Source organism: Felis catus, chromosome C2, assembly GCF_018350175.1.
Source record: "Felis catus isolate Fca126 chromosome C2, F.catus_Fca126_mat1.0, whole genome shotgun sequence".
NCBI lineage: Eukaryota > Metazoa > Chordata > Mammalia > Carnivora > Felidae > Felis > Felis catus.
Window position 1 is genome coordinate 85902636 of NC_058376.1, and position 13989 is coordinate 85916624.

Below are 13989 nucleotides of genomic sequence, written 5' to 3' on the forward strand. Positions count from 1 at the left end.
CAGATCAATTCTTTCAAACTGATACACTTTTGACCTATTTTCCTAGCCTAAGTTCTTTCCTTACTGCTTGTTTCAAATGCTACACATTACATTACAAGTGACATAAAATCCAACTCAAATTAACTTTCATGAAACAAGGTGTTTATTGACTGGTTGAAGTCTGGTGGTGGGTCAGGATTCTGAGTCAGTTGATTCAGTGGTTAAAAGATGTCCCCACACTTTTATTTCCAACTTCACTGAGGTATAATTGACAAATAAAAATTGTATATACTTAATTGTATTAATTGTATATACAATTACATATAATTGTATATATGTATATATTGTGAAATGATTACCACACTCAAGCTAATTCACCCATCAGTCTCCTCATATAGTTACCATTTGTTTTTGGGTGTTGGTGTGGTGACAACATTTAAGACCTACTCTTGCTCTTTCTTTGTTTTCTCTTGCATGATATCAACTTTAATTCTAAGGCCAACCTCACTCATTGTAACAATATGGCTGCAGTACTTCCAGGCTTCTTATCTGAACAAAACAGCCCAGAAGATGAGAAAGATAAAGATTCTTTCTCAGATGTTACTAGAAAATATTTTTTCCAGTATCTTTGGCTCAAATCAGCCCGTGTCACTTCTGAACCTAAATCTTGACCAGGTGACAGAATAATGTTGCTGCATATGCAGCCCCTTCCCTAGAGATAGGAGTGAAGTCAAATTCCCACAAATACATGGGTTGGGTCAAAGAGTAGATAGCCAAATGAAAATAAGGTGACCAAGAGGAGGAACAGATTTGAAGACTACACCCTGAACTTTGCTCCTCAGAGCTCCCTTGGCTCCATGTTCTGAAATTCAATAACCATATTCAAGCCTCTCTCATACAACTTCAGAGCCTGACCCCAGCCCCAGGAAGCACTGATAGCCATCGCTTACTCAGCAGGGAAGTTTTAGAATAAATAATATCCTGGAAATAAATTTATTTTGTGACTTTATTTCTCTATATGAAACTATATATATCTTCAGTGTACTATACACCCTCACTGAGCTGAAGTAATTTCAAATACTTAAACCAGTACTTGAGTATCTTACTTACTCTAGCTCTGCCTCTTAATAGGTGTGTGACCCTAGGTAATTTACTGGTCTTCTATGTGACTCATTTATCTCATTTGTAAAATGGGAATAATAATTGTACTTACTTACAGAATTTCAGAATAAAATTAGCTTAAATGTATTAATACACATAAAACACTTGAAATGTGCCTCAATATAGGAAACATTCAATAAATCTTTATTATTTCTTTGTTATTTCATATTATTATTTTTAGTAGTAGTAATACTATTAGTATTGGTATTTCAATATGTGACAATATACAGGTCTATTCATGATGTGATTCAATCATAGACAATTAATCTTCCTATATTTATCCCACAAGCATATCATCCCTTTATCATCTCAAAACATATACATAATACTGTCCCAAACCATCCAGGCCAATTTTGTCTCCCTAGAAACTTGTAAGTTAAAATAAATTATGTTGATGTGGACAACACATAAAAGGGCTTTTTTGGTTAAACAAAATGATCTATAAGAATTATCAAAAATTAATTTTGATATTACAGAAAATGAATAATAAAATATATGAGTGGTACATTCCAAGCATGTCATGATGATGGGAAAACCTTCACACGCTTCTAGTATTTGAGGTAAATATTCCTGAAAAGGGGGGTTTCCAATAAACTGAGATGATAGAAAAAAGGCAGTTTGATGAGTAATCAGGGCAGTCAGATAAGCCAAACTGGGACAAAGATGGTAAGCCAAGGTAACAAATATTTAAACTGTTTGGTTTTTGGGGACGCCTGGGTGGCTCAGTCGGTTGGGCATCCGGCTTCGGCTCAGGTCATGTTCTCACAGTTCGTGGTTCAAGTCCCGAGTCAGGCTGTGTGCTGACAGCTCAGAGCCTGGAGCTTGCTTCCAATTCTGTGTCTCCCTCTCTCTGGCCCTCCCCCGCTCACACTCTGTCTCATTCTCTCAAAAATCAACATTAAAAAAAAATTTTTTTAACTGTTTGGTTGTTTTTTTTTTTTTTTTTAAGAAAGGAAAAAGGAAAGGGAAAGAAGGGAAAAGGGAGAGAAAGGCAATAAAAAAACATCTAGCGGGGAAAGATCTGGGTTTGTTTCCTGAAACTGCCACTTACCAGCTATACACTCTTAGGAAAACAACCATTCTGATTCAATTTATTCATCTTTAAAATAAGAGAAATAATAGTACCTACGTACTATTGTCTTTCATCATTCTAGCATTTTAACATGAAATGAAAAAGAGCACATTTTATAACCTATGGAATCTTAGAATCAATGAAATGTGGTAATACTATGATGATCATTAAATAAGATTATGCATGTAAAGCACCTAGCACAGTGTCAGGGCAATCTCCTTAACTTCTCTGGCTACACTTGTATTCATTTTCATAAATTAGAAAACCTAAAGTTATTCCACCTAAAAAAAGTGGTTTTCCCAGTGTATAAAATAAATTCTGAAGAATATAAAAATGTCTACTAATCATAAATAAAATTAAATCAACAAGAACTAAGGAACCAAACTCTAAAATTGACTGTAAAGAGAAAAAATAATCTAATTCCATTTGAAATAAATAATATAACCTCAAAAAGCAAAAAGAAAGAAACCAAAGAACTAGGACTATATGTCCTCAATCTAAAGACAAAATGTATTGAAAAAGAAAAAAAATAATAATCCAAGTAACTTCAGAATGAAGTAACTAATCTAGATCACTGGCCAAATCTAGATCACTGCCTGCTTTTTACACATAAAGTTTTATTGGAAAACAGCCATGTCCTTTTGCTACTTATTTTTTATGGCTGAATCCCCACCACAGTGGCAGAGTTTAGTAGTTGTGGCAGAGATTATATGGCCCACAATGCCTAAAATGATTATTATCTGGCCCTCTACAGAAAAAGTTTGTTGACCCCTGTTTTAGAACACAATTGTGATGGTTAATTTTATATGTCAGCTTGACTGACAAGGAGGTGCTCAGACTAAACTGTTTCTGGGCATGTCTGTAAGAGTATTTCTAGGTGAGTATCAGGTACCTCCTGATTTCTAGATTGAGTCCATGGACTCAGTAAAGTAGACTGCCCTTCTCATCATTCAAACTCTTGATGGCCTGAATAGAACAAAAGGCAAAGAAAAAGGAATTATCCCCTTTTTTCCTGCATCATTGTTTAGCTGGTACATCTCAGCTTCTCTGGCCTTTAGACTGGGATTTACACCACTGGCTCCCCTGGTTCTTGGTCCCTCAGACTTGAACTGAATTACACCACTGGCTTTCCTGGGTCTCCAGCTTGTATATGACAGACCATAGAACTATTCAGCTTCCATTACTGCATCAGATAATTCTTCATAATATATATGAACCTGTTTCTCTAGGAAACTCTGACTAATACAATACATAGACTGTATACTTAAGGATTAAGATAAAAAGATCAACAATCTTGAACTCTATTTAGTAGTTTTCATCATAGTGATATGAAGATAATAATTCTGAAACTATATTTTATGTATTATAGAAGTGACCAAGTGAGTAAATATTGAAATTATTGGGAACCATAGTTCTCACTGTTGGAAAAGAACGATATAAATATGGAATGAGATAACGCTTAGATGAGCCATCAACCTAGATCCATCTGCAGAGATCCAAAAAGTGATGTCCCTAATAGCAATTAACATACCACTGCCTAGATCTTGGTTTCTAAATATCATTCCCATATGAAATGAACCAGAACTCTTTAGAGAAATGGCAGATTCCTCACAAGAGGCAAAAAAATAAGATGAGACTGGAACATCTCATTGTGCAATGAAGTTAAAATTGCTCAAAAATTGATGGGACATGTTAAAATAACCAAGAAGCCCGCTTAAAAAATGTTCTCACAGGAAGATCTTGGAAATTTTTTAAATCAAAAATAATATCTGGAGAAACAGCTGATTCTAAGGGCTAGAGAGGGAAATTACAAAATTAGTCTGGACCATTTTTATTTGAGTATAGTTGACACACAATGTTACATTAGTTTCAGGTATACAACTTAGTGATTTGACAAGTTTATACATTACACTATGTTCACCACAAGTATAACTACCATCTGCCCCATTATATTACTATTACGATATCATTGACTATATTCCTTATAGTCTGCTTTTTACTTCCATGACTTACCTATTCCATAACTGGAGGCCTGTCTCCCACTCCCCTTCACCCATTTTGCCCAACCTCCCACTCCCCTCCCCTTTGGCAAGCATCAGTTTATTCTCTGTATTTATTAAGTCTGTTTTCTGTTTTTTATTCATTTTTTAGATTCAATTTATGAATGGAATCATATGGTATTTGTCCTTCTTAGTCTGACTTATTCCACTCAGCATAATACACTCTAGGTCTCAATCTCATCCTTTTTTATTGGCTGTTTAATATTCCATGGTGTGTGTGTGTATGTGTGTGTGTGTGTGTGTGTGTGTACACCACATTTTTCTTTTTTTAAAAATTTTTTTAATGTTTATTTTTGAGAAAGAGAGAGAGAGGAGAGAGAGAGAGAGAGAGAGAGAGACAGAACACGAGCAGGGAAGGGGTAGAGAAAGAGGGAGACACAGAATCCGAAGCAGGCTCCAGGCTCCAAACCGTCAGCACAGAGCCCGACGTGGGGCTTAAACTCACAAACTGTGAGATCACGACCTGGGCCGAAGTCGGACGCTTAACCAACTGAGCCACCCAGGCACCCCAACACCACATTTTTCTTTTCTATTCATCTACTAATGGATACTTAGGTTGCTTCCATGTCTTGGCTATTATAAATAATGCTGCAATAAACACAGGAGTGCATATATCTTTTTTAGTTAGTGTTGTTGTTTTCCCTAGCTAAATACCCAATTATGTAATTATATGTATACTGGATCATATAGTATTTCTGTCTTTAATTTTTTGAGGAACCTCCTTACTGTTTTCCAAGTGGCTGCACCAATTTATATTCCCACCAACAGTCAATGAGAGTTCCTTTTCTCTACATGCTCACCAACACTTGTTTCTTGTGTTTTTGAGTTTAGCCATTCTAACAGGTGTGATGTGACAGCTCATTGTGGTTTTTATTTGCATTTCTCTGATGATGAATAGAGTTTGGGCATCTTTTCATGCATCTGGTGGCTATCTGTATGTGTTCTTTAGAAAAATGTCTATTCAGGTCCTCTATCCATTTTTTAATTGGATTGTTTGTTTTTGCAGTGTTGAGTTGTTTTTGTGATGCCCTGAAAGTAAGAAACTGCTGAGCCAAAAAGGAACATGTAAAAAAAGACTCAGAAGCCAAACCGAAAGAAGTATAAATGGCTGAAACAGGAATAATTTGAACTTCAAAATTAATAACATAGTATTGAATTATACCCCAAAGTATAAAATAAGTAGGCATGAGTTAATACTGATATAAATGATTTAATAAATAAATATATGGGAGCAAAGGAACAAATTTTCATTACACATGAACTCTAAACAATATATGTAGATATCCCCCACTTTAAGAAGTAGAACTTAATTTAAATCCCTTTGAGTGGGGTGCCTGGGTGGCTCAGTCAGTTAAATGTCTAACTCTTGATTTTGGCTCAGGTCATAATCTCATGATCTCATGAGATCAAACCCCACCTCAGGCTCCACACTGACAGCACTGACCCTGCTTGGGATTCCCTCTCTCCCTCTCTCTCTGCTTCTTTCCTGCTCATACTCGTGCTCTCTTAAAATAAATAAATAAACATTAAAAATAAAAAATAAAAAAATAAATCCCTCTGAGTGTGGGATACCTTCAAAAGAATAGTGTCTAGCTTCCAAAAAATAAAGAAAGGGAAAAACAGAGATATCTGGCAGATACTATCTTAACCAAGTGATCAAAGTTAAAATCATCAGTGATAAGGCAAGTTAATATCATGTACCACCTAATATAATGCAATGAGAAGAATATCCCTGTGGTATTCTTCTCCAAAACCCATAACCCCAGTCTAATAATGAGAAAATATTAAACATACCCAAAGTGAGGTACATCTCACATCTACAAAGTACCTGACCAGTAATCTTCAAAACTGTCGAGGTTATGAAAACAATGAAAGACTGAGAAACTATCACAGATCCAAGGAAACTAAGGAACCATATAGGCTAAATGAACTGTGGTATTCCAGGATGAATTCTGGAACAGAAAAAGAATATTATTGAAAAAACTCATGAAAGGCAAATAAAGTCTCTAATCTAGCTAATAGCATATTCCAAAGTTAAGTTTTTTAATTTTGATAAATATATCATGTTCACATAAGATGTTAACATGAGGGGAAACTGTGAGAGGAGTATATAGGAATTCTCCCTATACTAACTTTTCTATTTTTCTATATACTTAAATTATTCCAAAATAAAAAGTTTATTTTAAAAAATGATAAACAATGATAACCCACTTAAGAAAATAAGAATGAAAGAGTACATACTGATAGTGAATATAAGTGAATGAACAAATGAATAGGAAAAAAGGAAAAGCTCTTTATAACTGCAGAATATCAATTAATAAATGTAAAAAGAATGGCGGAGTTAGGAAATTCCATTTTACAATCATCATAAAAATAATAAATTCAGGCAAGAATCAGAAAAGGATGTTATAACTATTGAGAGAGACTTTAAGGAGAAAAAGATACACAATATCAGAGAAACGCATATCAGTTACTAATTTCAAAGGTAAAAATGATTAATATTATCAATAATAGGACAACTGACATCAGGTACCTCCTGATATGATGCACTAAGGTGGACACAATGTCGCTTATGTAATTTTCCTATCAAAAGTTCATAATCTAGATTTACTTATGAGGAAACAACAGTCAAACCCAACTGAGAGTCTGTAAAACAACTGGCAGGTAGGGGTGCCTGAGGGGCTCAGTTAGGTTAAGCATCTGAATCTTGATTTTGGCTCAGGTCATGATCTCATGGTTGTGGGATCAAGCCCAGCCTGGAATTCTCTCTCTCCCTCTCTTTCTGTCCCTTCCCTGCTCACATGTGCATGTGCTCTCACTCTCTCAAAATAAATAAATAAACTTAAAAACAAAATCAGCAGGTATGTTCCAAAAATAACAACATGAAAGAAAAAGAAGGATTAAGGAACTATTACGAAACTATAGAATTATAACAACAAGGTGTAGTGCATAATCATGGATTGGGTCCCGGGTTGTAAAGAAAAAAATGTTACACTGTCATTGATTCAAGGCAATAAACCATTCAATCTACATCAATTTTTAATTGAATCAGTTCTACCATACATGATTCAGAAAACAGAACCAGACAATCATGCTGAAAAATTAGTATGACTTCTGCTTTTAGGAATTAACACTAAAGAAATAAAGATATTTCAAATAGTTAACAATGTGAACATATTTATTATAGCATTATTTATAAGAGCCAATATTTTGAAAATAATCTAAATGCCCGTATTGTAACATGTTTTAGGTTGCAAATGACCAAGAACTCAACTTAAAAGGGTTTAAACAGAAAGAAACGTTATTTGTTGGCTCTTATAACTGAAAAATCTCCAAGAGAAGAAGATTTTAGGGGTATCTTCAGGTTTCATTAATGTCACCAACACTCATCCTTTGATTCTGCTTCATTTTTTTTTCTGAAGGTCAGTTACATCTTCTAACTGGTCCACTTAATGGTTATTATTTGAATACACCAAACAGAGTATGAAAATCTTATTCCCAGAAGTTCTGACAAATGTCTTCTTAAATCATACTAGCTCTAACATGGCTACATGTCCACCCTGAACATGATCATATGGCTTTGCTAGAGTAATCTCACCCATAACATATGGCTAAAAATTACATAGTGGGAGTTAACAAAAGAAATGCAGAATACAATTACTACTAAGAGGGAGAATTGATACTAGGCAACAGACACAGGTATCTCCCATGATGTCCAGGATTAAGCCACTGCTCAAATATAGTATAATACATCCATTAAAATTAGGTTGAAGATTATTTTTTTTACATGGAAAGATTTCCACAATATATTGTTAAGATAGGAGAAAGCAGTAACTAAAAGAATAAAATTATTTACAACATATTTAGTGGAGTTTATAAATCCTCTGAACTTAGCAAAATTCTGTGTGAATAAGCCATTTAGTATGGATATGCTTCATAGTAATTATCTGGTTCTCAAAGGGTTATAGTTCCCAAAAAAGGAAAGAATGAATGATGAGGGTGCCCTTGCAATTTTGAAGAGGAGGAAACTGAGGTTCAGAGGGATTAAATGCCTTCCTCAATGTCACAACAATCTGCTAATATCAGAACAAGGCAAGATTCCAGTCTTCTGATCCCTGAACAAATGCTCTTTCCATGTTGCCACGCTGCCTTAACTTAGCTCACTGGGCAGTATGGTCCAGGTTGCAACTTCTTTCAAATTAAAATTTTATTAAAAGTTGAGAACTGGATAAGCTTTTCTATTTTCAAATGTATCACAGAAGTTCATAATGTGAAAGGAAGAAACTAAAAAAAGCAATTTTTCTCAAATATGGATCCACTGACCTCTTAGAAATGTGCACCAGAGACTTATTCCCAAAAGTCAACAAGTTCCTTATAGCAATATGTTTATGTCTGATTTATAATAATCTAAAATTAATATTTCAAATCTATATTGATATTCCTAGTAGAATACAAGCTCTCTGGGGGCTGAGCTTTTTTTTTTCTTTTTTATTCACTATTTATCCCCAGTGCCTAAAACAGGGTCTGAAACATATAAGTATCTGACACGTGAATTACTAATGAACAAATCAACTCATAACTAATTTCTGCCACATAAATCCATTACACATGTTTGTGTCATGTTCACACTGGCACTAAGGTGTCCTGTTTCTATTGTTAAAAGCTAAAGAGAGGCTCCTGGGTGGCTCAGTCAGTTGAGCATCTGACTTTGGCTCAGGTCATGATCTCACAGTTCGTGGGTTCGAGCCCAGTGTCGGGCTCTGTGCTGACAGCTCAGAGCCTGGAGCCTGCTTTGGATTCTTGTGTTCCCTCTCTCTCTGCCCTTCCCCTGCTCACACTCTGTCTCTATCTCTGTCTCTCTCTCAAAAATAAAGATTAAAAAAAATTTTTTTTTAAAGCTAAAGAGAAAAAGGGAAAGGTAGATTAAGTAAGTAAATGATATGCTTGCACTTACTTGAGACCAAATAATATCTCAGTTTGCTGTACAAATGAATAAAAGAAATTGGTTAAACAGTTGAGTCATGACTGGGCACTATTAATTAGATATGCCAAATTAAAACAAACTTACCCCATAACAGACAGTATCAAACACAACTTTCAACAGATGATTTGGTTTCAGCAAACAACATCATCCAATATATTAAATTAAAATTTTTGCTTGTTTATGCTTAATTTATTGATTCCCTTCAATTTTGTAGAAGCTACAAACATAAGAAATGCATGCCTAATTTTAGATTCTTAAACTTTTACATACTTCACAATTATTTAAGTCAGTATCATAAATCTAAAATACTTTTTCCTCTAAAAGTTGTCTTTATATTACTCAAGTTTTAAAACCTATAAAGTAGTATATGTGTGGATCAAAAATTAGGAATTAAAAAAGGTAGGAATTCAAATCCGTTTCATAAAAGCCTTATTATATAACCCTGAGTTCTAATACCACTGTGGCTCCGTTTTCATTCGTAAAGGTGAGAATAACTTGAAAAGTATTCAGCAGAATAATTTTATTAATCATAAATTTTAAGAATCTGAAATAATCTGGAAAAGTAATATCCAGTCCAACATTCATTTTACAAATGAGGAAGCTCAGAGGAATTAGAGTGACTTGTCCAACATCAACTAATAAGTCATGGTAGGAATGGGCTGAGAACCTAGATCTAATCATTGCATCTACTGAAAAATGCCAAGCATTGTAAAAATACCTCTTAATCACAATGATGCTTTAACTCAACAGCCTATTGTTCTTAAATTGATTCCTGGGCACTGTTCTTGTTACATTCCTTAAGTACAAAGAAAAGCAGCATACTGTTCTGAATTTATACAATCAGATTTGAGGGCTGACATTATTGTAATTGCTTGGTCCTTGAGTCAACTGGCAGTGCATCAACCATTAAAATCAAAAGTATGTTAAAAAGCAGGAAGATCCTGGCAATGTATAAATGCACTTACAAAGAAAAGTCAAATTTGAACCTATCAACCTTGGCAGTTTTCCTTTAAGAGAGCCCAGAAAAGCCACAGTGGCCATGGAAATTAAAACTGTGTCTTAAATGAATGAGATGCTGAAAATATGAGAAGCTAAGGAAAGAATAATAAGCACTTGAAGCCTCTATACACCAATCAGGGTTTTTAAGATACATTTGGGATTCCATGTAATAGATGAAGCATTGGAGTGAATAATAAGACCAAACTATAAGAATAATTCTGTACTCCTTATCCTAGACTCAGACCAATCAGTGTGATAGTGCACAATTTATATTTAAATGTAAATTTCAAAACTAATTATGATTTCCAAATAGCAGATGGTAATTCAGTTAGAAACACAATCAAAAGAAAGATTCATTTAGTTTGCTTAAAAGGTTTTAGCAAACAGGATGAAAAACAAAGTTCATACTGGTCATGGGTTTCAGAAAGTACACTGGAAGCTGTGGACATCCCATGGATATTATAATCAATTCCATTTAATCAAGATCCTAACTGAACCAGAACCTTCTGATTTCTCACTGAAGCTGTTCTGAAAACTTGCAGAAAATCCAGCATCAACCCATTCCCATAGGGGTTTCTCTTTAGGAACAATTCAGCCAGTAGATGCGCTGGTTTTCTTTGCCAGGCATCTTAGGCCTATCCTTATAGGCTACCACATACTATATGGTATATCCTAGATTTGCTGAAATGATCTCAATCCCAATTTTTGTATCCCATTATCAGAATCATGAGTCCCAATATTTGGCTAAAGAAATATGATCTCCATGACTTGGCACAAAAGTGAACCAACAAGGCCCCATTAAGGGGACTCTCAAATCTTTGAAGCAGGCCTAGAATTTAATATTAAATTTTTTTAAATGTTTATTTATTTTTCAGAGAGAGAGATAGAGTGCAAGCAGGGAAGGGGCACAGAGAGAGGGAGACACAGAATCTGAGGCAGGCTCCAGACTCTGAGCTGTCAGCACAGAGCCAAACACAGGGCTGAAGTCAAACGCCTAACTGACTGAGTCACTCAGGTGTCCCTAGAATTTAATATTAAAGATGAGTTCCTGGTTACCATCATGTGAAAGCCAGTTTCTTACTGGCTTTTCTCTCTCTCAAACATTTTTTTAAATTTATAAATAAATAAATAAATAAATAAATAAATAAATAAATAAATAAATAAAATAGACGCTAAAAAAACAATAGAACAGATCAATGAAAGCAGGAACTGGTTCTCAAAAAGATCAACAAAATTGATAAACTTCTAGCAAGACTCATGAAAACAAAAAAAAGAAAGAGACAGGACTCGAATAAAATCAGAACTGTAAGAGGAGAAATAACAACCAATATCACAGAAATACAAAGGATTGTAAGAGAGTATCACAAAAAATCATATGCCAACAGATTGGGATACCCTGGAAGAAATGGATAAATTCCTAGAAACATATAACCTACCAAAACTAAAGTAGGAAGAAATGGAAAATTTGAACAGACTCATTACCAACAATAAAATTGAGTTAGTAGGATGCATGGGTGGCCAGTCGGTTAAGCATCCAACTTCAGCTCAGGTCATGATTTCATGGTTTGTGAGTTCGAACCTGGATCAGGCTCTCTGCTGTCAGCACGGACCCTGCTTTGGATCCTATGTCCCCTTCTCTCTGCCCTTCCCCTGCACTCGCTCATGCTCTCTCTCCCTCTCTCTCAAAAATAAACAAACATTAAAAGATTGAATTAGTAATCAAAAAACTCCCCAAAAGCAAAAGTCCAGAACCTGATGGCCTCACAGGCAAATTCTACCAGACATTTAAAGAAGAGTTAAAACCTATTCTTCTCAAACCATTCAAAAAAACAGAAGAGGAAGAAAAATTTCCAAATTCATTCTATGAGGCCAGCATGACCCTGATACCAAAATGAGATATAGACACCACAAAAAAAAGAGAACCACAGGCCAAGTATCTCTAATGAACATAGAGGCAAAAATCCTCAACAAAATACTAGCAAACCTGATTCAACAACATATTTTAAAGACATCTCACACAATCAAGTGGGATTTATTCCTAGGATTCAAGAGTGGCTCAGTATTCATAAATCAATCAATATGATACATCACATCAATAAGCAAAAGGATAAGAACTATATGATCTGTTCAAAAAATGCAGAAAAAGCATTTGACAAAGTACAACATATATTCACAATAAAAACCGTCAACAAGGTAGGTATAGAGGGTACATACCTCAACATAATAAAAGCCATGTATGAAAAACCCACAGCTAACCTCATACTTGATGAGGAAAAACAGAGCTTTTCCCCTAACATCAGGAACAAGACAAGGATGTCCACTCACACTCTCTGATTCAACATAGTACTGGAAGTCCTAGCCACAGCAATCAGAAAAGAGAAAGGAATAAAAGCCATCCAAATTTGTAAGGAAGAAGTAGAAGTTTCACTATTTGCAGACAACATGATAATATATATAGAAAACTTGAAAGATTCCACCAGAAACTGCTAAACTAATAAATGAATTCAGTGAATTCACAGGATACAAAATAAATGTACATAAATATGTTACACTTATATACAAATATTGTAAGCACGAGAGAGAGAAATTAAGAAAACAATCCCATTTACAACCGCACCAAAAATAATAAAATACCTAGAAGAAAACTTAAAGAGGTAAAAGACCTGTACTCAGAAAACTATAAAACACTGATGAAAGAAATTGAATAAGACACTAACAAATGGAAAGACATTTCATGTTCACAGATTGAAAGAACGAATATTGTTAAAATGTCTATACTACCCTAAGCAATATACACATTTAATGCTATCCCTATCGAAATACCAACAGCATTTTTCACACAATAAGAACAAACAATCCTAAAATTTACATGGAACCACAAAAGAACCCAAATACTCGGAGAAATATTGAGGAAAAAAAATGAGGTATCACATTTCTGACATCAGGTTATATTACAAAGCTGTAGTAATCAAAATAGTATGGCAATGGCACAAAAAAAGACACATGGATCAATGGAATAGAATAGAAAACCCAAAAATAAACTCACAGTTATATGATCAATTAATCTTTAATAAAGGAAAGAGGAATATCCAATGTGAAAAAGACAGTCTCTTCCACAAATGGTGTTGGGAAAATTGGACAGTTATGTGCAAAAAAAAGAATGAAATTGGACCACTCCTCACTATACACAAAAATGAACTCAAAATGGATTAAACACCTAAAGGTCACACCTGAAAACATAAAAATCCTAGAAGAGAATACAGGCAGTAATTTCTCTGACATCAGCCTTAGTAACTTCTTTCTAGATATGTCTTCTGAGGCAAGGGAAACAAAAGCAAAAATAAACTATTGGGACTATATCAAAAGAAAAGCTTCAGCAAAGTGAAGGAATCAACTAAACTAAAAGGCAACCTCAGGAATGGGAGAAGATATTTGCAAATAACATATCAGATAAAGGGTTAGTAAAAAAAATAGAGAGAGAACTGATATAACTCAACACCCAAAAAACAAACAATCCAATTAAAAATGGGCAGAAGATTGGGGTGCCTTAGTGGCACAGTCGGTTAAGCGTCCGACTTGAGCCCAGGTCATGATCTCACACCTCGTAAGTTCAAGCCCCACACTGGGCTCTCTGCTGACAGCTCAGAGCCTGGAGCCTGCTTTGGGTTCTGTGTCTCCCTCTCTCTTTGCCCCTCCCCCACTTGCATTCTCTCTCTCTCTCTCTCTCTCTCTCT